Source organism: Rhineura floridana, chromosome 4 (genome assembly GCF_030035675.1).
Source record: "Rhineura floridana isolate rRhiFlo1 chromosome 4, rRhiFlo1.hap2, whole genome shotgun sequence".
Lineage (NCBI taxonomy): Eukaryota > Metazoa > Chordata > Lepidosauria > Squamata > Rhineuridae > Rhineura > Rhineura floridana.
The window spans coordinates 70,400,293-70,425,751 of NC_084483.1; the positions used below are offsets into that span (position 1 = coordinate 70,400,293).

Genomic DNA, 25,459 nt, shown 5'->3' on the forward strand with positions numbered 1-25,459 from the left:
AATAATTAAGGATATCCCCGCCTCCTCCCGCCTTGTGTGTCTGGTCTGATAACGGTTAACAAGTGGTGGAAGTGGAAAGCGCTCTGTATAGTGCCCAAAAGGCTGAGGTGGTAGATTCAGTAAAGGAAACGGTCCTGGTAACTGATAATCGTCGTGCAGAGTTATGTTGGCTTGTATACCTTTTCACACCCACTGTAGTGCAATGGTATCACAAGCTCTCCAAAACAGCTATTCTTTCTAAACAGCGATTGAAATGAATTGGCATCCTTCTCTCTTGTTGCATTTGGTATAGGTTATAGGTACAGAGTGCCTATAACCCCATTATCTCAGGAGTACATCTGAGGGTGGAGTATTCTGGTTAGATTTGAAACCCAGCACCTGTTACACAACTGCAGTCCTATGCATCCTTACCAGGGAGAGAGGCTGCCATCCTATATATACACCTCTACCTGGGAGCAAGCCCCATTGAACTCAGTAAGACTTTTTCTAAGTAGACAAGCATAGGGTTGCATTGTAAGCCTCTCAGAACAAGAAGTCTGCAAGATTTTACTTGTGAGATGTGCATAGAGTCACACTCCCAAGTGCCTCAATATGGTCATCATACAAAAAGCACTGTCTTTTTAATATTACTTCAACAAGTTGCAACAGTGGCATTGGGAGAGAGGGGGCCAGTAAAGATGGTAAGTAAATCCTTGAAACCATATTGGCAAACAAGTTTAATCAGATATGACACTTCAGAGGCACTGATTTACTGTATCCTTTATTTATTTATTTAGGTCATTTATACATCACTTGGACATTAGCATACAAATAAATTATAGTTATGGCTGCACATTCTTGTGCCAAATAAGCAGAAAGTATCAAGATATCAAAGAGTTCACTAAAATAAATAAAGCAATAACTGATGAAATAACTGATGAAATCTATCTGCAATATTCCTTGAGTTTCAACATGCTTATAATATTGTATGTAGTTTACACTGTTTAATATGTTTGTAATTTTAGTATTTATTCATTTATGCTTTTCTTTACATCTGGTATTGCTTTGTTTTATTTGGATAACTTTTTTAATACCTTTCAATTAGAGTTGCCAGGTTCAGGGCCTAAGACTGATCCTGTCTCTTTAAGAGAAGAGAAAGTCAGCCAACTGCAGGTGTTCTTGCTACACTATAATGAGAAAAACCACAAGGTGGAATTCTCCCTTCCCCCTGCACAACTTTTAAAGATACAGAAGACCTCTTGGAGGTTGGGCCTGGCAACCAAGAGGTCTTCTGTATCTTTAAAAGTTGTGCAGGGGGAAGGGAGAATTCCAGCTTGTGGCTTTTCTCATGACAGTGTAGCAAGAACACATGCACTTGGCTGACTTTCTCTTCTTCTAAAGAGACAGGATCAGTCTCAGGCCCTGAACCTGGCACCCCTACTTTCAATTCTGTGCATACTGAACCTATGAGTAAGGGGCATGGGATGAGTAAACTTACTTCTGAGTAAACACTCAGGACAGGGCCATGCAACTGGGGCTAAACTGATAAGACATGAGTTTTCAGGGCTGAATATGTGGAATGCATATCTGGTGACATCCCCCCAATCCCATATATGTGGAGACTAAACACACTAGATATACTGGTCTTTGCTATTGCTTTGTGTTTCAATACTGAGTCTAGGCATTATAAATACATTTGGGGGCAAGTAAGTTATGCTGACCCCTTATTCAAATAAAGTGTTGTGTAAACTGTAAAAACTGCCCAAAATACATATAGAATTCCTCAGGATTGTCATCCGTAGTTAAATAATCCGATACTGCTTCAGATTATTAACTGAAACTATAACTTATTTCACTTTGTTTCAATGTTATTCCAGTGGAATGGTATCATATTTTTTGTGCTGTGATTTTAATGTTTTTAAGGATTATTTTAAAACTGTTGTGACTCACCCTGGGACCTTTGGTTGAAGGGTGGGCAATAAATAACAACAACAACAACAATATACTGTACACTGTGTACATTTCTCTGTAGACACTTGGGTTGGGATATTAATATGAGTATCTATTATTTTCTTCCTTTTCTCAACCCATCCCTATTATTTTATCTCAAATAATGGATAAATTTTATTCACTCAGAGCTGAAATCTTTAAATTATATAATTTGTTATAAACTTGTCTGGATATAGAATCAAAGTTGGAAGGTATGTCAAAGATCCATCTAGTCCAAGTGTGGGGAACCTCTGGCCCTCCAGATGTTGTTGCACTACAACTCCCATCAGCCCCTGAAAGCATGACCAATGGCCAGGGAGCTGTAGTTCAGCAACACCTGGAGGACAATTTGTTCTCCACATCTAATCTAGTCCAGTCTGTTGCCAATGTAGGACACCTACTACTACAGACTCCCTGATAGGTGGCTATCCAGCCTCTGATTAAAAACCTTTAATGAAGGACAGTGGCATCTTCCATTGCAGTATGTTCCCCTGTCAAACAGCTTGTACTATAACACAGTTCTTCCTCGTTAGTCCAAATTCTTTTACTTGTACTTTAAACCTGTTGATCTGGATCTCACCCTCTGGAGGAAACATGGGAAGCTGCCTTACGCTGAGTTATATCATTGGTCCATCTAGCTCAGTATTGTCTACACTGACTGGCAGCAGTTCTCCAGGGTTTTAAGCAGGAGTCTCTCTGACCTGGAGATGCCTGGGATTGAACCTGGGACCTTCTACATAGAAGGCGGATGCTCTACCCCTGAGCTATTGCTGTCTCTTGAACAGACATGTGTAGCTTTGTCTACGATGACACAACTGTATCCCACCATAATTTACACAAAGTTCAACACATACATTCAAATCTGTATCTAATCCAATTTCTCTATAAACAGTATCTCCATCACCTAAAGTAGAATTTATCTGTGTATATATGTTTGCATTTTGCATGCATGAATACACGCTCCTGCCTGTTACTAGAAGGCTGACTGAAATATGTGAAGAGGCAATGGAATTATCACAGCCCTACATTCCAGCACAGGTGCAGTTTGTCTTGCTCTGTGATGGAAAGCTGGCTGCTGTTGTGAGGTAAAGGGGCCCATGTTTTGACTTAGGTGCAAAAATGGCTAATTGTCAACTTTAAACAAAAGGGGACGAAATAAATCAGTGGGCCTTGAGCTACATACATACAAGATTTAAGGAGGGAAATCCTCTGTTGGAGAAACTTTCTCTGGATCAAACCAACTATCTCGTAGGCCCCATTTCCTTCATCTCTTGCCCCCATTGCCTTTATCCTCTGTTCGTAAGCTGTTCCTTTCTCACAAATCTTTGACATTTCCCCTTCCCTATTTTGATGTCCTGGGCTGCAATCCTGCTCACAATTAGGTTGTTAACAGATCACTTAATTCAAATGGATGTAAGCAGTCTGTTTGCAAACTTGTGGCCCTGCTTGGTTTGTCTCACTGATGTGGTGTATTACCTTAATTTGCCAAATGGGTAAAGGTGGCAACCCTACCTCATTTCCAGATTCACTAGTTTTGCCTAATAAATTTTCTGCTAGTTTCTGGAGCATAATAAGCTTCTATGTGAAGCCATTTTTAATTATGTCTTTCATTTGTGCAGTGTGATGTCTCACTGTATTCAGTGGGGCTTGCTTCCAAGTATGTGTGCATATAGGACTGGTGTAGCAGGGTGCTTCCAAATAGGTGTTTATTGTGGGATTGGTGTTCTTCATGTGTGCAAGGCTTTTTGCTGTGTCGACATGACTTCATTGGCATCAAAATGCCACTCTGTATATCCCCATTTAATTCAGATTTAGCCTTTCTGGGGAGAAGTTAAAAAAAGACCTGTTGCCAACAATCCACTTGCAAATTAAGCCCCCATCTCAAAGCACCCTTACTGTCAGTGTGGGTGGCTCAATAGTTTCTTAAATTTATTGCTAGAGATCTGGCCTACAGTCTCAGCACACATGATCCTATTAAATTGAGGTTTTTGCCATTCTGTTGCCTGTGAATCTGCTTGTTGATTCACGATTTGTCAGTGATGAAAAAAATCCATGGTGGCCCTGTTACTGAGCCCAGGCACTTGAAAAAAGACCTCGGCAAGGCTTGCTTTTCATGACCTGCCTAGACCAACATGAGTGAATAGTCTTAGTTAAAACTAGTAAGTATGAAATATGAATATGTGGTGTTTGATTTGTGATAGCCATTTCACATACACAAGTTACCCTTGATTTTGAAGTTATTGTCTTAAGTATTGTGTTTTTTTTAAAAAAACATGAATTTGTGTACTCACTTAAAAAGTCACTTCTTTGGCCATTTGAGTTTCTCTGCACATGTCGTGCAGCACAATCCTAAACATGCTTCTTGAGAAGTAAGTCCCACGGTGTTCAACAGGGTTTACTCTTTAGTAAAAGTTTAGAACTACAGAGGCACGCAACCAAAGGGGGGATGGGTTCATAACTCGCCTGCCTGGCTCTCCCATCAATTCCCTCTATCCCCCTTTGTGGTTCCGGAATCGGACCGCTAGATGTCGCTCACCAATGCCAATCTCGCCTTGTTGACCCCACTCTCTGAGCAACATGTCGTTTTCCTTCTGCTGATTCCAGATGTGGCCACTAGATGGTATTGCCGGAGTGGATTACAAACAAGCCCCTCGCCGGAAAGCAGTTACCTGTGGAGTGAAAAGGAGCAAGATTTCGTAGTAACTTTACAAACCCTTTTCTTGAGGGTGGAGCAAGGAAGGACCAAACCGAGCGCTCCTACGCGGGGCAGCTCAAGCAGCAGAGGCTTCCCCACCCATTGTCCTCAAACCCATCGTTTGCACGGGTTGTTCGTATGTTGAGTTGGGATGTGCGTAGCAGGGCGTCCTGCGAGCGAAGAGAAAAGGTAGGTCTTTTAAATATATAAATATATATATTGCATTGAGAGGCGAGTTATCCTTGTGCACCAGAGAGGTTTACAGCCGTCTCCTACCCTGCGTCTATGCACTGTAAACAAGCGGACAGGAGAGAGGCTCTTTGAATGCAGCGGCTTCCTATAAACAGCTTCCCCTCCCCTTGCTGTGTTTGTTTGGCGGCGTTGTTAAGTATTGCCTCTTCCTCTCGCCCCTCCTCCTGACATCAGAACCTTCCAGGGTTTAAATCTGAGCCAGAGCTCAGCCATGAGCCTGTTTTGATGTCCCAAGGCTCAGTCCTGGCAATAAAAGGAAGTCAAGAGTATGACCACAGTGCCTCCCCCCCCCGGCCCACTTTACATTTGAAGTTAGGGGACTTAGAGCAGAGGTGGGGAACTCTCTTTCACCCCGAGGGCCGCACGCCTTCATTCGCATCCTTCTGGGAGCTGCATGCCAGTGGTGGGTGGGCCCAGGAGTGAAAGTGAGCAGAGCAATGGATGTGATTCTTAACATACAGTAGTTTACATCAACCTATGCAAAAACCAGAGGTTTCTATATAACACACACATTGCTCCATCCCACCTCCAATCAAGATGAATTGATCATAGTCCAAGGATTCATTCCAGCCAGATAAAAGCACTTGAGGAGTGTGTGGAGCAGCGCCAGTTGGGGGTGTGGCCTGAGCAGAGGTAATGCCAGTGGAGGCTGGTCCATAAAGGCAAATGGGGTTTTGTCCCTCCAGTCTCAGTCTGCTCTCAGCCAGCTCCCACCTACCTGCCTTCTTATTTACAGCCATTCCAAGGGGTGCTGCTGCCTGTCTGTTTCCTCCTTGTGGTCACAGTGTTGCCCTTGAACAATTCAGAAGGGAGGAGGATGGGAGATGAGCCTAGAATTAGTTGGCTGTGCTTGTCATTGCCTCTGACTCCACCTGCCATTGGGCTCCCTGCCTTCTGCCTCACCAGTCCCAATAGGCACCAGCCACCACTGGGTAATGTAACCAAAGGAGGGGACATCGCCTAGGGAGAGTCCCAATGGTCACATAGAGAGGGCTGGATGGCTGCATTTGGCCTCCAGTCTTCGCTTCTCTATCCTGACCTGCAGCATATCCGCGTCTTCCAGGCTGAGCTAAGAGCCCTGTCCATGGCTGATCCAAACTTGTTGTGGAAAATTGAAACAACATACACACACATGCTCCACTGGGCCACAGTTTGAGTAATTCTGCAAATCTCATTAAAATCAATAGGAGCGGTACATGTGCATGTTATGCCACTCCCGTTCATTTCAGTGCGACTTCTGCAGGAAGCTGTTCTAGTGGATTCTACCCAATGGATCAGATCTATTAATCTCTCACTAATTAAGTCCACCCAAAATCTGCCACCTCATCTTGCTTGCTGTCAACACCTCTACTTTCCAGAATTCAGCACTGGAGCTATATCTCATTTCTTCCTGTCACCTGCCATTGATTTACTTTCAGAAGAGGACACTCTTCATGTTACAAACTTCCTAAACAATAGCTGCTTCAGTGGAGGATATAATACGTACCCTACATGTAGATTGTCAAATGTGATTACCACGCGTGTGGTGGCCCCCTGCCATATACAAACACACTGGAAAGTTGCTTTTGACTACATATTGCAAGCATACATATAACATGTATATGTGCAATAAAAAAAACCCAATCTACTGCATCTTAGGCTGCATATGTGTTCCAGTCATGACAAAGAAGCAAAGTTTCTAGATATTGTAAATGACTATTCCCTAGACCAGTTGGTCATGGAACCGACCAGAGGGACGGCAACCCTGGACTTAATCCTCAGTGGGGACCGGGACCTGGTGCGAGATGTAAGTGTTGTTGAACCGATTGGGAGCAGTGACCACAGTGCTATTAAATTAAACATACATGTAACTGGCCAATTGCCAAGAAAATCCAACACGGTCACATTTGACTTCAAAAGAGGAAACTTCACAAAAATGAGGGGATTGGTAAAAAGAAAGCTGAAAAACAAAGTCCAGAGGGTCACATCACTCGAAAATGCTTGGAAGTTGTTTAAAAACACTATATTAGAAGCTCAACTGGAGTGCATACCGCAGATCAGAAAAGGTACCGCCAGGGCCAAGAAGATGCCAGCATGGTTAACGAGCAAAGTCAAGGAAGCTCTTAGAGGCAAAAAGTCTTCCTTCAGAAAATGGAAGTCTTGTCCGAATGAAGAAAATAAAAAAGAACACAAACTCTGGCAAAAGAAATGCAAGAAGACAATAAGGGATGCTAAAAAAGAATTTGAGGAGCACATTGCTAAGAACATAAAAACCAACAACAAAAAATTCTATAAATACATTCAAAGCAGGAGACCATCTAGGGAGACAATTGGATCCTTGGATGATAAGGGAGTCAAAGGTGTACTAAAGAACGATAAGGAGATTGCAGAGAAGCTAAATAAATTCTTTGCATCTGTCTTCACAGTGGAAGATATAGGGCAGATCCCTGAACCTGAACTAACATTTGCTGGAAGGGATTCTGAGGAACTAAGACAAATAGTGGTAACGAGAGAGGAAGTTCTAAGCTTAATGGACAATATAAAAACTGACAAATCACCGGGCCCGGATGGCATCCACCCGAGAGTTCTCAAAGAACTCAAATGTGAAATTGCTGATCTGCTAACTAAAATATGTAACTTGTCCCTTGGGTCCTCCTCCGTGCCTGAGGACTGGAAAGTGGCAAATGTAACGCCAATCTTCAAAAAGGGATCCAGAGGGGATCCCGGAAATTACAGGCCAGTTAGCTTAACTTCTGTCCCTGGAAAACTGGTAGAAAGTATGATTAAAGCTAGATTAACTAAGCACATAGAAGAACAAGCCTTGCTGAAGCAGAGCCAGCATGGCTTCTGCAAGGGAAAGTCCTGTCTCAGTAACCTATTAGAATTCTTTGAGAGTGTCAACAAGCATATAGATAGAGGTGATCCAGTGGACATAGTGTACTTAGACTTTCAAAAAGCGTTTGACAAGGTACCTCACCAAAGGCTTCTGAGGAAGCTTAGCAGTCATGGAATAAGAGGAGAGGTCCTCTTGTGGATAAGGAATTGGTTAAGAAGCAGAAAGCAGAGAGTAGGAATCAACGGACAGTTCTCCCAATGGAGGGCTGTAGAAAGTGGAGTCCCTCAAGGATCGGTATTGGGACCTGTACTTTTCAACTTGTTCATTAATGACCTAGAATTAGGAGTGAGCAGTGAAGTGGCCAAGTTTGCTGACGACACTAAATTGTTCAGGGTTGTTAAAACAAAAAGGGATTGCGAAGAGCTCCAAAAAGACCTCTCCAAACTGAGTGAATGGGCGGAAAAATGGCAAATGCAATTCAATATAAACAAGTGTAAAATTATGCATATTGGAGCAAACAATCTGAATTTCACATATACGCTCATGGGGTCTGAACTGGCGGTGACCGACCAGGAGAGAGACCTCGGGGTTGTAGTGGACAGCACGATGAAAATGTCGACCCAGTGTGCGGCAGCTGTGAAAAAGGCAAATTCCATGCTAGCGATAATTAGGAAAGGTATTGAAAATAAAACAGCCGATATCATAATGCCATTGTATAAATCTATGGTGCGGCCGCATTTGGAATACTGTGTACAGTTCTGGTCGCCTCATCTCAAAAAGGATATTCTAGAGTTGGAAAAGGTTCAGAAGAGGGCAACCAGAATGATCAAGGGGATGGAGCGACTCCCTTATGAGGAAAGGTTGCAGCATTTGGGGCTTTTTAGTTTAGAGAAAAGGCGGGTCAGAGGAGACATGATAGAAGTGTATAAAATTATGCATGGCATTGAGAAAGTGGATAGAGAAAAGTTCTTCTCCCTCTCTCATAATACTAGAACTCGTGGACATTCAAAGAAGCTGAATGTTGGAAGATTCAGGACAGACAAAAGGAAGTACTTCTTTACTCAGCGCATAGTTAAACTATGGAATTTGCTCCCACAAGATGCAGTAATGGCCACCAGCTTGGATGGCTTTAAAAGAAGATTAGACAAATTCATGGAGGACAGGGCTATCAATGGCTACTAGCCATGATGGCCGTGCTCTGCCACCCTTGTCAGAGACAGCATGCTTCTGAAAACCAGTTGCCGGAAGCCTCAGGAGGGGAGAGTGTTCTTGCACTCGGGTCCTGCTTGCGGGCTTCCCCGAGGCACCTGGTTGGCCACTGTGAGAACAGGATGCTGGACTAGATGGGCCACTGGCCTGATCCAGCAGGCTCTTCTTATGTTCTTATGTTCTTATGAACTTGTGAAACTAACCAAAGCCTGCTTACTAACAGTCTCTACTTTTGTTTTTGTTTTTAAATACTTTTGAAAAACTGCATACATTCTAATTATAGATACACTTGTCATAAACACAGTTCTCTTGAGAGACAGGTAAGAATCTGATGTTAAGGCTACCTTGAACTCAGGACTGTTTTTGTTACTATTTGTATTTTTTTATTACTATTGCAACACACTGTATAATTATTGCAAGCAGAAAAGTGGGTTAAACACCACTTGTTTTGCTTTTACTGCAAGGAGGAAAAACATAATTAAACTATTTGAAAATAAGCAACAGTGGTTGTTCGATATAATAAGCTCTAACCTATATTTTCTAGTTTATTTTCCTCATATAATGTATAAATACAGGATGCTTGAGTAATTGTGTAATATCAGTGATTGACTGCATTGGTCACAGACAATTATGAGAAAAATTAACCATTGGATGGGAGAGTTTCTACCAGGAAGTGAAAGCTTTGGCAGAAATTTACTGTTTTAACAGCTAATCCTGTTTTGGGTGACTTCCTTTTGATACCCCATTTCCAAGATACAACACTTTGTAAGTACAGCATATTAAAATATGAACAGATATGATCTGTTTCCATAGCTGTATAAACAATTAAGCTTCCTTTCTTTTTGAAAATTAAAAATGACAACAAAGCATAATAATTAGCATTGCCTGAGGTAGCATGCATGAGAAAACATTAAATACACATATAGTTCTGTTTGAGGTTAGCTTACTGCCATGTTTTTCCCCTTTGTTTAGGCTATGAAAGATTAAAATAACTTTGGATGCAGTTACTGGGAAGCTGCTGTTGCATCTCCTTCTCCATAGGAATAAGTCAATAGATAGGGATATTGCTCACATGATGAATGGCCTCCATGAGGCCAGACACTACAACATTGGGCAAAGGCAGGCTACTTAAATCCTATTGAAACTAATGGACTTTAGGCAGCTTTACTGTGCAATTAAAGATAGCATCTGGGTGACCGCTGCTGTTGAAAAGAATGGTGAAATGTAATTTCCTTAAGGCATTATTTACTTAGTAGAGAGAGTCATTTTATGCAGCATCTCAAACTTGTGAATTGGTTAAATTGTTGTGTTCATAATAGTAAAAATGAAGATTTTAAGAATGGAAATCAGTATAAAATTTACCAGATTATTAACAATGGAAAATCTTCTCTGTTGTAAAATATTAGTATGTATGCATAAGATGGAAATGTTCAATGGAATGTTGATGTTTATCATGCTTGTGGCAGATATTTGAGTTGTCACTGTCTTGCTGCTGTGCCACAACTCCTCTTTATATGACCATTTCATACCCTAGATGATTTGAGGATCAATCCTCCTATCCCTGTTCAATACTGGTGGGTGTGATGTCCCTGTATATATATAATACTGTAAATACGGTAAGTGTGGGTTTATTAGAGTATGTGTGGTAAGTAGACTGAGTGAGGGGGGGAGTACATGGGTTGGAATGTTGATGAGTGTTGTATTATGATTGGCTGAGCACTTGAGTGTCTGAAGGTAATAATAATAATAATAAAATTTTATTTGTTAGTCGCCTATCTGTCCGGATTAACGGACACTCTAGGCGACTTACAGCAGCAACAAAATACAATACACAATACAATAAAATACAATACACAATACAATAAAATACAACCACATTCATCAATTAAAACTAACATCAAAAACATCAATTAATACATTACAAACTAATCTAGCTCAAAGTTCCTGTAGGCCTGCCTGAATAGCCAGGTCTTTAAAGCTCGGTGAAAACTCATCAGGGAGGAGGCATGTCGAAGATCGTAGGGGAGAGAATTCCAGAGGGTGGGAGCCACTACCGAGAACCCCCTCTCTCTGGTCCACACCAGCCGAGCTGTTTTGGCCGGTGGGACCGAGAGGAGATCCTGCGTGGCTGATCTTGTGAGGCGGCTTAATTGGTGATACTGGAGGTGGTCCTTTAGATAAACCGGGCCGAAACCGTATAGGGTTTTAAAGGTCAATACCAACACCTTGAATTGGGCCCAGTAAACCACTGGTAGCCAGTGAAGATCTATCAACACCGGGGTGATATGTTCCCGGCGACGGCTATGCGTAATCAAGCGTGCCGCCGCATTCTGCACCAGCTGGAGTTTCCGGACCGTCTTCAAGGGTAACCCCACGTAGAGCACATTACAATAGTCTAAGCGAGAGGAGACCAGGGCATGTATCACTCGTGGGAGTAGCTGTACAGGAAGGTAGGGTCGCAGCCTCTGTATCAGATGTAATTGATACCAAGCTGCCCGGCTCACTGCCGAAACTTGAGCTTCCATGGACAGCTGGGAGTCAAGAATGACCCCGAGGCTGCGGACCTGATCCTTCAGGGGTAATCTCACCCCGTTAAACACCAAGTCGATGTCTCCCAACCTTCTCTTATCACTCACGAGCAACACCTCGGTCTTATCGGGATTTAGCTTCAGCCTGTTCTTGCCCATCCATCCACTAACGGACTCCAGGCACTTGGACATGGTATTAATGAGAGGATGACAGTTGAGAGGTTGGTTGGTTTTGGGAGGCTTTTGTTGGGTGGATTGGATTAGGCGGGTAGTGAGGCAGGTTATTGACGACTAGAAACATAAAGAGTAACGCATCTTATGAAACCACATGCTTGTTGACGATACCTTTAAGTAATCTTGTTATTCCCTGTGTATATAAATAAATATTTCTTGGTTTACCAGAATGCCTGATCCTTGGCTGGGTTTACACAGACCAGAAGGGTGGGCAGGGCATATACCAAGGTTGGGAAACAGCATCAATGGTGGCAGCAGTGAAGAGATAGTGTAACATCATCAGGTATCTAGAGCAACCCAGGGCTGTATTCTTTATAGGCACAAAGATACAAGGGAGTTGTGGCCTGCAAGTGCACCCAGACACAAAGTAGCAATAGGCCAGGAGGAGACTAAGGCACAGTCTCAAGGCAATATTGTTTACAGGGAGTGTCTGGTGGTGCTGCCTAGCAGTGGGATCTTGAGAGATATTTGCTAGAGCCAGTGAGAGAACCGTTAAGAGACCAGGACCCTGAGGTGGGACCGTGACAATGCGATGACCACGGGTAGGGACCTGACAAGTGGTGGCAGCAGATGGGATCCTGACAGTGGGGATTTTAACAGCCACATTAAACATGTTTCCACAAAACTTTGACAAATGAATGTTGCAGCAGCCACTGCTTTGGCAGTGATGGCTGTCTTTGTGCAAGGCCACTTTCATGCAACATAGCTTTTATTTTTAATTTCTCATTTTCAGATCAATAGTGTACAATAGCACATAGCACATAGTTTTCTCAATATTTTATTTATATATGGATGATTATCATTACCTGCAAATTCCAAAAGTCTTAGTCTTCTTCATTGCCTGCCCTAAGCATATAGCAGCCTAGTCATGAGAATCTCTCTGTCCCTCAAATACTTTCCAAAACAGTGCCTGTCAAGGGAGTATGATTTTCTTGTCGGATGAGTTGAAGTTTGCTTCAGGCACTTGGAAACAGGGGTGGATTTAGTCCTGTATTGTACTGAGTATTAACGTAATGCAGTCACAGTACAAATATCAAAGAAAAATCATGCAGATGGGGAAAATTAAATATATCAAAATGGTAGTGTATTCATGCAGATTTTAGCTCTAAAAACAACATAAAGGATGATAGAAAAACTGCCTCCTAGCTAATGTGAATGTGCTTGTATAAGATATATGATGTGTAGTTTTAGTCGTTAAATACACAAAAGGCATGTTATAATTCAGAACTGGGGAGGGGCTGAATGCTCTGGTTACCTTCATATAAGGTGAAACATATCATGGGGACGAGTTGCAATAAAACATTATGCATGGAGCTAATTTGTATTTCAGGTCTCTATTTTTTGTACCAAAGAAATTCATATTACGTTAAAATTAGTTTTGTGTCTCTTATATTTTTGGCCTCTTCTCAAGGTGAAATTTAAAAGTTAGGATAAGTTATGACTTGAAAAGGAACACAAGTCTTGGTGCCAGAATCTGCTATAGGCACTGATAGCAGTTATCTGTTTAATTCTTTAAAATGTTTCTTCTCTTTTAACTACTTAAGTTAATAATAATCTATCAAAATATTTGTTCCATGGGTCTCTTGTTTTTAGTTTTTTTAATGTGTGATAGTCAAACTAGGTAACTGACACTTGAACTACTTTTTTTGCTACACTTTTTTAACAATTCCTATTTCTCAACACCTTCCTTAAATTTTGCTACACTTAAAATTAATAGATTTGAAAAATATGCCCTTCAGTGTATAATCAGTTTAATTTTATAAAGCAACTGTAGGCTGGTTTGCATACACCTCTAGTGGTGTTGTCATGGTATGTCAGATTTGTCCATGTATTATTTTGCATTGAGACTGACCAATTTGTCGTATGTAAACAGCAGAAGAACGTTGTTGGCAGATGGTGACAACAGTGGGAGTTCCAAACAGTTTCAAAGTGGGACACAGTAAATATTATAAATATTGATAAAACAAGAATAGATTTTAAAAACAAATGAATAAAAGAATCAAAAATCAAATAGCAACCTAAAATAAAAGCAGCATCCCTCAATAAAAATAAATCAGATAAAACAAACAAACATAAAGAACTTGCCTTTATGTAAGTTCTCAGCAGATAAAATCAGATTTGATTATTCAGTAATTATTAGTTCCTAAAAGTTCCTAACCTGATCCTTAAAACTTAACAAGGAAGGCACCATGTGGACCTTTTTCAGGAGTGTATTCCGTAGGTTGGGTGCCACCATCAAGATTATTCTTTTCTTGGTGGCCAACTGCCTCACCTCTGCAGGTGGTGAGACATTAAGATTGCAACCCTATATACACTTACCTGGAAGTAAGTCCCATTGACCTCAATGGGACTTACTTCTGAGTAGGCATGTATAACTTTGTATTGCAAGGCTCCTGGCAGAGGCACCTTAGGAAATGATGAATTTATGGGGAACACCTCTCAGTTCCCCAGTACTTACAGTTAGCCACTCTATTGCACTTGAAAACATATCTTTTCCTTTAAATCTTAATCTCCATCAGAAACATGTCCACCCTTTCTCATTTTAGCCTCTCCCTTTCTCACCTCCCTACCCCACCCCACCCCTGTGCATCCTCTACTGTTGGCATTTAGACTGTAAGCTTTCCAGTGCAGGGATTTTTCTTCTCTTCCTGCCCTTACATTACTCTTTAAAGTACTGCTGTGTGTATACATGCCACTATATATGCCTAACATCACAAAGCATAATGTTCTGTAAGCAATACCAAGGATGTTATGTTACACTGCAGGTATACATATCAGTGCCCATGTTAAGACTGAAGCCATCTAGATGCTTTCTTTGCCCTCAGAAACTTTCTATCCAGAAATCTTACATACACATGAAGCAATACCTTTCCCATATCTGCTTACAGATACGGAAGTACAATTCTGGGGCATTCTTTTCCTTATTTATATAGTGCCATCAGTGGCACATTACATTATGTAACAATATTTTTTACAGAAAAATCCCTTTATACTAGTTTGGAAAATCTGTGTGGCTTTTGCGAGAAAGATACACAAAACAGAGTCTAGTATTCTTTCTCTTTGCTGCCCAAAGAGTTTTCCTTTTGTTTGACTTTTCCCCATGGCTGAAATTTACAATTGCAGGGAAGAATCCTATAGTGTCTTGTTTATATTACTCTAAAATACATCTTGTACAGTACATTACTGGCACTACTATAGTAGTTCCAGAAGTGTACAAGGTGCTTTGTAAAAACAACATTGCTTCTTGCGCATTTGAGTTGCACTGTACCAACATTGACAGCTAATTCAGCAACATTGTGTGTAGCTGTAGCTTCAAACCGCTCCCATTTTGCTCTCCAGAAAAATAGCTGGTGCTTTGGGGCAGATTCAGAAAGGTCATAAGGGGTCACAAGAATACTATTAGCATCCACTTACACCCTGTGTCAGAAGAAGGCAGCAGAAGGCTCGGGAATGAAGATCTACTATCTCAGTGAAAACATCTGGTTTTACAAGATCCTTCACAGATAATATTCTTCATTCCAAAGCACTGTTGGCATTTTGTTCTTTGTTCTTCTGTCACCCCTCTCTCCATACAAACTCACTATTTGTTTCAGACTTCTGGAATTAGTTTTTTTGTGTGGCACAGGAGCAAAATATAGTGCTGGTCTACAAATCCCTGCTCATGTCTCCTGGGTATAAAGGGTCAGCTAAAGATCACCCCCACAGTGAGTGGCTCAGAGGTTACATGCCCTGCCACCTGTGCAGACGTGGGCAAGCTGCTTAGTCCCAAGGAGCCCAGTTGCCCCCAGCTGGCAGTTGCGGGCAAGGAAAGGGCTGGCTTGTGCAGCTGTGGCAAGCTGAGCAGGCCCTAGCCAGCTGGGGAGGACTAGTCTCAGAGGGAGGCAATGGTAAACACCCTCTGAATACTGCTTACCATGAAATCCCTATTCATAGCATTGCCATAAGTTGGGATCGACTTGAAGGTAGCCCATTTCCATTTTCCTTCCTTCATAACAAATTAAGAGTTCTTTCATTTTTTCTGCTCATGGAGTGAACCCACAAGCCACTACAATGAGACAAATGGGCGCTGGACAAAGTTAAGGCACCATCAGATTATCAGGCACACAACACTGCAATACAATTTCAATAAAATGTAATGATTTGATTATAGCATGCATTCAAAGAATATTCACTAATACGCAAAAAAAACACCACCTTGCAGTTTAAGAACATACCTATACCCAACAGATATTTCTATCAAACTTTAAAAAGCAGGGAAATTGGGCAGCTATAGTGAATGCACGACGGGAGCAGGAGACCTGACTTCCTCTCAGAGATAATGTATTGCCCTACAAATTTGTAAAAATGCAAGCACAATTTGGGTTGGTCTTCACAGTCCATTCCATGTCCTGTACAGCTTGGAAGAATTGGGTAACATGTGCTTCTGAGCATATGGTGAGTGGTGGCAACACCTGCCATATCCAAAGATGAGAATGACAATTTTTTATGTTTGCTGGTGGTGTTCTTACTTTGCTTCTTTCCTGTGTTACTACTTTTTTTTACAGAAAATCTAACCTAGAAAATTAGATTTCTCTCATTATTTACCCTAGAAATGTGTGTCAAATTTATTTTCATTAATTTCAAAGCCTTTGTATTGGTCAATGTCATATGATGGTGAAGACAGACAGCCTTTTGTGTTTCAAACTGGAGGTTATATTCTATTTCTCTTTTGGGTGCATTAACAGTTGAATCTGAAACTGCAGTCTGATGTAAAATCAGACTGATTACAATGTGTTGGAGTGACTCTAGCTGTTGGAAAAACAAATTGACCTGCCCAAGATGCATGTTTTCAGCTTGCTATGCTTAAAACAGTCCATAAGGAAAGGTGGGCATGGTCAATTAAAAACATAGAGCACACTTAGAAATTTGCTAGAATATGTTTCACCTCCCACTGTTTTATCTTGTGTGAACTGATATACTCATGTCCATTGGAGACTATTGTGCAGAATAGTCAGTGCCATTATTCCACAATTGTTTTTGGAGATTTTTAAGTGTAAATTTTGTAAAGTGTTGCTGCTCTTCACATATTCTCAGAAACAGAAGCAAAGGAAAATGATTTACTATAGGAAACGTCACTAAAATTGCAAAGTAAATCAAACATACTTACAGTGACTATCTGAACTATGTCAACTGTCTTAACGTTGTTGCTTCCTCCTGATGAGCACAGCACATGTCTTGTTTCTGTTATTTGGGCTGATTGCAGGTGTTGCCACCACTCACCGTATGCTCAGAGGCACATGTTACCAAATTCTTCCAAGCTACACAGAAAGTGGATTTAACTGTGAAAGACCAAGCTAAATTGTGTTTGCACCTTTTCAAATTTGTAGGGCAGTACAATATCTCAGAGAGGAGGTCAGGTCTCCTGCTCCATGGTGCATTCATTATAGCTGCCCAATTTCCCTGCTTTTTAAAGTTTGCCAGAAATATCTGTTAGCTATAAGTATGTTCTTAAACCGCAAAGGTTTGTTTGCCTAATGGTGAATTTATCTGCTTTTTAATCTGGGAGGTAAGAAATGGGATCCTGTGCAAGTTCGCTGAGAATAGATTGATAATTTGCATGCTTATTGAATTCAGTGGGATTTACTCCCCTGAAATCATGCTTTGCATAGGTGAAATTGACTGCAGGGGGAGGAGGAGGGAGAGGGAGGAAGAGCAGAGGGGAGGAGGGGGATGGGAGCATGTGGGAGGGAGAGGGGAGGAGGAGGGTAGGTTTGATAATTTGCATGCTTATTGAGTTCAATGGGATTTACTCCCATTCAGTCAAGAAAAGCAGGGGAGGGAGGGCTTAAGTGGGCAGGAGAGGAGGAAGAAGGAAAAGGGGAGGGGAGGAAGAAGGGAGGAGGAAGGGAGATGAGAGGGGAAGAAGGGGAGGGGAAGAAGAGAAAGGGAAAGGCACATCTGACCATTTGCATGCTTATTGAGTTCAATGGGGAGGGGAGCAGGAGGAAGAGCAGGGGAAGGGGAGGAGGAAGGGCAGAGGAGAGGAGGGGGAGGGGAGCACTCAGGGGGGAGGGGAGGAGAAGGGCAGGTTTGATCATTAACATGCTTTTTGAGTTCCATGGGATTTACTCCTGTACAATCATTCTTAGGAAAGGTGAAACTGACCTGTGGGACAGGCTGGGAGGGGGGGAGAAGGAAGGGGGAGAGAAGGGTAGGAGGGGTAGGTGGAGGATAGGGCGAGGGGAGGAGATTGGGTGGGTGGGCACTGGGCAGAGGGGAAGCCCCTTTCCTTTCCAAAAGGGAAACAATGTGAACAGTATCATTGTTTTTCAGGGTTTCCCCCACCTTTTTATTCTACAACAGGCACATGTAGTCTCCCACCCAAATTTAAACCAAAGCTGTCTCTGGTCACATCCACACCAGGCTTTTATTTCACTTTAGACAGTCATGGCTTCCCCCAAAGAATCCTGGGAAGTGTAGTTTGTGAAGGGTGCTGAGAATTGCTAGGAGATGCCCTATTCCCCTCACAGAGCTAGTTCCCAGAAGAGGGGCTGACTGTTAAACCACTCTGACCACTAGAGCTCTGTTAGGGGAATAGGAGTCTCCTAACAGCTCTCAGCACCCTTCACAACCTACATTTCCCAGTATTCTTTGGGAGAAGCATGACTGTCTAAAGTGAAATAAAGGTCTGGCATGGGTGTGACCACCTGATTAGCCAAGCCAAACAGCTATGAGTCTGGCTTTTAGAACACTGACACTTGGTTCTTATTGAGCATGCCCAATGCTATAATAGACTTCAGTGTTAAATTTCTTAAATTAATTAAAAAATCAGCCAGCCATTTTTTTTAACTTTTAAACTGCAGAAGATGAAGGTCAGAGTATGCGTCAAGGTCAGTAATAGGATTACAGGTACTCTGTGAACATGGCTGACTTTTAATTTATTTCAACAAATTATGAGAAAAGGGGTCTGGATTTTTTTCTCTTGTTTTACACTTTGAACTCGTGATTCTCTCTCAGTGCCATGAAAACATGAAAGCTAGCGTTTCTGAGTTCAGGACCATACCTGTATGGTTTTTGTATGGTTTTGTTTTGAAATGAGCTTATGGGAAGCAGTAGAATGGCAGGGGGGTATTTTCAATTTAATATTGCAGAATGCAAAAAATATATGCTGGCTATAGTTTACAGCCACTCTTGTGGCTGTATAGTACACAACCAATGCATTAGGTGTATAAAGGTGTTAGGAAAGGCTTCTCTCTGTTAGGAAACGGCCAGATATGTTTCTGTGCATCTTGGATAGCTGCACGGTGCTTAGTTAAAAGTCAGCAAAGGGACGTCACATTCACACCGTACAGTTAAAACACATGACTTTCCTTAAATAATCTTGGGAACTGTAGTTTTTTAATGGTGCTAGGAATTACAGCTCTGTGAGGAGTAAGCTACAGCTCCTAGGATTCTTGGGGGAAGTATGTTTTAAAAGGTCCTTTAAATGTATTATGTATTCAGTAGAATCTCAGGTTTCCCCCCTATACACATAGAGATGCACACACAGAAGTAGATGTTTAAGAGTTAAGGCAGAGGTTGCCAACATGGTGCTCTCCAGATATCATTGGACTCCAACTCCCATCAACCCCAGCCAGCATGGCCAATGATGAGAGATTATGGGAGCTGGTTTATTTATTTATTATTTGATTTATATCCCGCCCTTCCTCCCAGCAGGAGTCCAGAACATCTGGAGAGCACCACATTGGCTACTTCTGTGTTAAGGGGATTTAAGGCTCACAAATCAGTTGATATATATTTTTAAATGGAAATTATATGTTAAGGCATTGGCCTAAGCTTCTGTCTCATATAAGCATAAACATATTACAGCAGGGATGGGATACTGTTGTCCTCCAGATTTTGCTGAACTACAGCATCCATCATCCCACCATGAGCCATGCTAGTAGATTGGGGCTGCTGGGAGTTGTAGTCCATGTGGATTGCCAGAGCCCCCCCCCCCTTTTTCTCATCTATGGTTTCCCATACTCTGCTCATTTACAATTTCGTTTCTGTGCACACACTCTTACCCTTGGTATCTCAGCTCCAAAATTCTTCCTTTGTAAATTGAGGGCATCACACGAGTTTGGGAAATTGTAGAGGCAATGGCTACCTCTGACATACACACTTTCTGTGTAATCTTTTGTTTAAGTTGGAGAAAGAATGGCATATACTAGTAGCAATAAGCTGTGATTGGAGAAGGGAGATACAGGGTTGATACACAGAAGATTTAGAGTGTGTACAAAACTGGAGGCAGGCAGGCATTAGGGCAACTCTGTGTTTCCTTATGAGATGACAGAAAAATTAGGAAGACAAAGGAGAAGGTAAGTCTCACACTTATCAGTAAACATGCATAGGATTGGGCTCTGCAACAGCCTTGATCCTTAAAATTTATAAGCAGAAGACAACAGGTCTGCAAATTGGAAGTTCCAAAAATACTTTATACAGGAGGGCCCCACTAATACGGCGGGTTAGGGACCAGGCCCCCGCCGTAAAGTGGAAATCACCGTAAAGCGGGGCCCCATAGACTACAATGGGCCGCGTCGCACGAAAATGATGCGAGAACGTCGCAAAATGGCAAAATCGGCTTTAAAACAGGGAATTTCCCGATTGAAAGCCGTCGCATCAGCAGAACGCCGTAAAGCGGAACGCCATAAAGCAGGGCCCTGTAGTTACTTAGCTTGTTTTACTTTTGCTTAAAAATTCGTAAGATAGTGCTCTAAAACTTAAAATAAGCTTTGGAAGAGGATAATTACCAGAATTAAAGATTTGGTATGTAAAAGCACAATTATTTAACATGAAAGTGGAAATGTCTTTACTGTTCATCTGGTGCAAAAGTAGGTCTATACCTTCACTTACACGTTCCATGCTTTTTTGTCTGTAAGATTTTGTTTGTAAGATTTTATTCTTCTCTTAAACCAAATGATTTTTTTTTTATCCTAGACCCTTTTTGTGAACAAACTATTGGAATACATTTGCAGGAAAATATTTAGTACACTCAGGAAGGTCAGTTTAAAGAGAACAGGATGGAGGTTCTGCAGTTATTTCCCCAAACAGTTAGAATGCATGAGCGACTGGTCTTGCTGACAGAAAAGGTTTTGAAGAATTATGTCTGCCACAGCCTTGTGTAGCACTTCTAACACTGTTAGTTCCTGTTGTGCCCTTCAAACAAATTCAGTGAAGCTTAAACTATCTACAGTAGTTTTGCTCTGCTCAAACTCTATGCGTTGTTCTTAAAATCTTCAGGATGCCTGGTGTTACAGGAAGTTCCAGGCTCTGACTTAAAATTGTAAATACTATTGTTGCCCTTATGTATGATGCATTTTTGCCACTAACTGTTTTAGCAGAAAGAAAGCCAGCAGAAAAATAGTTTTATTACACTGACAAGACAAGCCTAATTTGTTTTATGGTAGCAGTAAATCTCATATGACTACATACTATTATTATGAGGATATTATTTTTCTAGGTAATTGAGTGTAGTATTTCATTTAGGAAATATGCAACAGAATTGTAATTAAATGGCAAAACAAATATTTGAAGAAAGTATATGAATGATATAGGAATATATGAAAAGTATACAGTGCCTTGCAAAAGTAATCAGACCCCTGACCGGTGCTGAATTACAGAATTACAAATGTAATTTCTTTCTATATATTTTATTTTGAAACACTGAAACTCAAAATCAATGATTGTAAAGTGACATTGGTTTTATGTTGAGAAATGTTTGTAAGAAACATAAACTGAAACATGTTGCTTGTACAGTAGAGCCCCACTCATACAGCAGGTTAGGTTCCAGACCCCCGCCGAAAAGCGAAAATCACTGAAAAGCAGGGCCCTACTGTACTCCTTATTGAACTTGTCTTCCTCCCATTTCTTCTTGCACGGCCGCGTCCAGCTCCAGCAGCTCAGCGAAGGCCGCCCGAGTGAGGAGCTGGGTGTGTACGAAATGTGTGTGGAGCCTTGACACCCTCAACCCCCCCCCCCACCTTCCAAGTCTCCACCTCTTCTGGCCAGGGAACCTGTGATCTGCCGAGCTCCATTAAAACTACCAACAGAGCATCACTACTGCTCCGAGAGAAGGCGCACACTGTGCACAGCAGCAGCGAGGGGAGAAGGCAGTGCAGCATTTTTCTCTCGGAGCCAAGCAGCTGGAAAAAGCAGCCACCAAGCCAAGTCCAGCTGGGGGAGGGGGAGCGGCAACAGACAGCCACCCCCACAGACACTGCCGCCAGCAGGCCCTCCCTTAGCATGTGCAGGGCATGGGGCAAAAGCAGAGTTGCCCCCCCCCCCCACGTTTGCTCCGGGTCACCGTCTTGGTCTTGGCTGAGTTGCTGCAGTGACAGCCCCGAGTTGCTGCAGTGACAGCCCCAGTCCCAGTACACTCTCTCACACAAACACGCATGCTATCTGGGGAAAACCGCCGTATTAGCGGAATGCCGAGAAGCGGAGCCCTACTGTGTAAGTATTCAACCCCCATACATTAATATTTGGTAGAACCACCTTTTGCTGCAATAACAGCTTTAGGGTAGGTGTGTATCAGCTTTGCACACAATGTCAGAGGGATTTCAGTGTATTTTTCTTGGCAGATTCGCTCCAGGGCATTCAGGTTGGTTGGACGTCACTTGCGGACCGCAATTTTCAAAAAGCGCCACAGATTCTCGATGGGATTCAGATCAGGACTTTGACTGGGCTACTGTAGGACATTCACCTTTTTGTTCTTGAGCCACTCCAATGTTGCTTTGGCCTTGTGCTTGAGATCATTGTCCTGCTGAAAAGTGAATCTCCTCCCAAGCTTCAGTTTTTTAGTGGACTGAAGCTGTTTCTCTTGCAGTATTTCCCTGTATTTTGTTCCACCCATTCTTCCTTCCATTTTAACAAGATACCCAAACCCCTGCTGATGAGAAGCATCCCCACAGCATGAAGCTGCCACCACCATACTTCGCTGTAGGCATGGTGTATCTTGAGGCACGGGCAGTGTTAGGTTTGCGCCACACATGGAGCTTTGGCCAAAAAGCTCTATCTTGGTCTCATCTGACCACGAAACCTTTTGCAGCTATAGTTGGGAAATGAAGAGGTGAGACAAGATGAAGTGTGGGTAAATCAAGGGCCACATTTATTTAAATAAAGCCAATCAAATGCTTGATTGCATGCAAAAATGATCTGCAGAGGAAAGTGCAGAACCTAAACCTTACCCAATTGTGCGAGGACACCCTGCCATGGAAAAGGGGGTGGTCCAAGCCCAATCCCCTTCTCTGGGCCCCATCCCTGCAGGGTGGTTAGGGAGGCCTTCCTGCTCCACCCCCCTTAGGGTCGCACAACTCTGACTGGGTGTTACAGGTTAGCCCCAAAGGTGAGCCTTATCCTGCTAACAGGCCTCACAACCCGGAAGGCAAGCCTCAGATTCCACCTATCATCTTAAAGGGTGCTTAAGGGTGCTCACCAAACCCTACCCTGTGAAATTCCCACACATATCCACCATAAAAGAGGACAAGCCTCAGCTTAGTCCCTCTTTCCCCACCTGTGGCTGATAATTACACTGAGGGCACACTGCAGATCAGTCAGAAACAGATCATTACCCAAGTCAGACATATGACCACCATCTGGCCGGTAAAGATCAGCCCTGCCACACTTCACCTCTGGATGATGTATAACCTCACCCTGCGTATCAGCAAGGGCGAACCAGACTTCCCTATTTACTTTGTTATGAGCCTTGTTCAGGGTCTTGGAGTCAATTCCCCCCCCCCAATCCTCCTGGGGAGGATATCGGACCAAACAATCCCAGGCCACCTTCTATGTATGGCATCAAAGTCCAGGCAAGCCTGAATGATAAGGGCTTTTCCCTTCAGCATTCCCAGATTGCCTCCCAAATGGATAACCAAACCCTGTGGAGGGTACTGCACCAACGAATCACCAAAAAGCATTGGTAGGATTGGCATTCCCACAGCATGCCATGCTTACCCAGCCACTGGACCGAAGCGCAATGTACCAAACAGCCCGGGATGCAGACCCAAAATGACAAGGCCCGTCTGGTAATGAACCAAAACTGGAACTTAGCCAAAGGCTGACCATCCTGGTGACAAAATAGGATCCCCCCCCCATATGTACTCCTAACTCCCAGAAACAAATCCAAGGCCCGGACTGGACACAGCCCATCAACAAGGTAAGGGGCAAAGGTGATAATGGCTCCTCACCCTCTCTGGTTGGTCTTTGACTTGCACAGCTGAATCCACACTGTCAAACTCCCTACCTGCTCTTAAATGGGAGTTTCTTGTGCCGGTGGCAAGGGACAACATTATGGCCTTCTCAGCTTCAAACAGCCAAGTTCCCACAGTTCCACTGGCATCAGCTCTGGTTGAGGCCTGGCCAAAGAGGCCAACTCCCGAAAACTTGACATCTAATTGCAAGAGAGCACATCAGCCATGCTGTTGTCCAGAACAGGAACATGGCAAGCAAGAAAAAGAATATTAAATTTAAGGCACTGAGTTACAAAAGCGCATACCAAAACCATCACTCTAGCATTCCTAGAAGTAAGAGAGTTGATAATGTGCAATGTGGTCTGGTTGTCACACCGAAAATGCACCGTGGAGTTAGCCAAATTAGCTGTCCACAGATTATACTATGGGGAAAACACTCCAAAAAGGTTAGGTCTCTGGTGGCCTCAGCCCAGGGCACCAGCCATGCCTCTGCACACCAGCTATCCCAAAACATAACCCCAAAACCTAAGACCCCAGACGCATCAGAGTGAATTTGCAACTCAGCCTCCAATAATAAATCCCTACACCAAAAAGAAACCCCATTAAACTGATCCAAAAATTGGGACCAAACTAGCAAATTTCCCCTCATATCCCTGGTAATTCTAACCCTACGATGGGGCCTGATGAGGCCCTTCATCAGGTCCCAAATCCTGTGCAAAAACACCCTGCCAATTCCTGAAGCTCCCTGAGGGTCACCTCCTTGGCACCCCTCATGCTATCCACCCTGTGTTTCAAGTGTCTTAACTTTACCGCCGGTAAACGGCAAGCCTGTGCTACTTAGTCAAGCTCAATATCCACAAAGGTAAGCACAGGCAAAGGGCCCTCTGTTTTCTCCCTGGCAAAAGACACCCCTAACTCTTCTGCCACCTGTCCAAATGCCAACATCAGCTGACTACATTGCTGCGAGCTAGCAGGGCTGGCAAAAAGGAAACAATTGAGATAATGCACTACAGCAGTAGATCTGGCTCACCTCCTAAGAGCCCACTCAAGGAATGTACTAAAGCACTCAAAAACTGAACATGAAATAGAACATTCCATGGGCAGAGTTCGATCCACGTACAACAAACCCTGGAATGAAAACCTCAAAAGATCAAAGTCCAAAGGGTGGACCGGCAGGAAGCAGAAAGCCAACTTGATATCACACAAATGAGAACATCTGGGCTGAAATGCCGAACCATAACAACTGTACTGTCAAAGAAGCATAACGTACCGAACACAAATGCTCAGGAATAGCATCATTCACCAACTGCCCCCTAGGGTAAGACAGGTGATGAATGAGCCAATATTGTCCAGGATCTTTTTTAGGAACAATGCCCAGAGGGGATACCCCTAAAGTGGGCAAAGGAGGGTAACGAAATGGACCCAGAACCCTTCCTTCAGCACTTATCTATTTTCTCCTGCACCACTGTCTCCATTCCAACTACCGACTTCAGTTCCCTGACATGTAGGGCCTACGCTTCCCAGCAACTGGAATCGTAAAACCAACACA

The 25,459-nt window shown here is 42.8% G+C and overlaps 1 protein-coding gene across 4 annotated transcripts in view; it reads left to right on the plus strand.

The window, feature by feature from the left end:
• Positions 1-515: 515 nt before the first annotated feature.
• Positions 516-25,459, plus strand: part of ANKRD6 (ankyrin repeat domain 6) — a 128,939-nt gene continuing 103,995 nt past the window's right edge. The window contains exons 1-2 of one of the 4 annotated variants that reach the window (XM_061623322.1): positions 516-680; positions 4,573-4,852. The gene's annotated coding sequence lies outside the window, so the exon portion shown is untranslated. Of the gene's footprint in view, positions 681-4,516; positions 4,853-25,459 lie in introns of those variants that run through there. The other 3 variants (XM_061623321.1, XM_061623324.1, XM_061623323.1) reach the window with 3 other exon arrangements.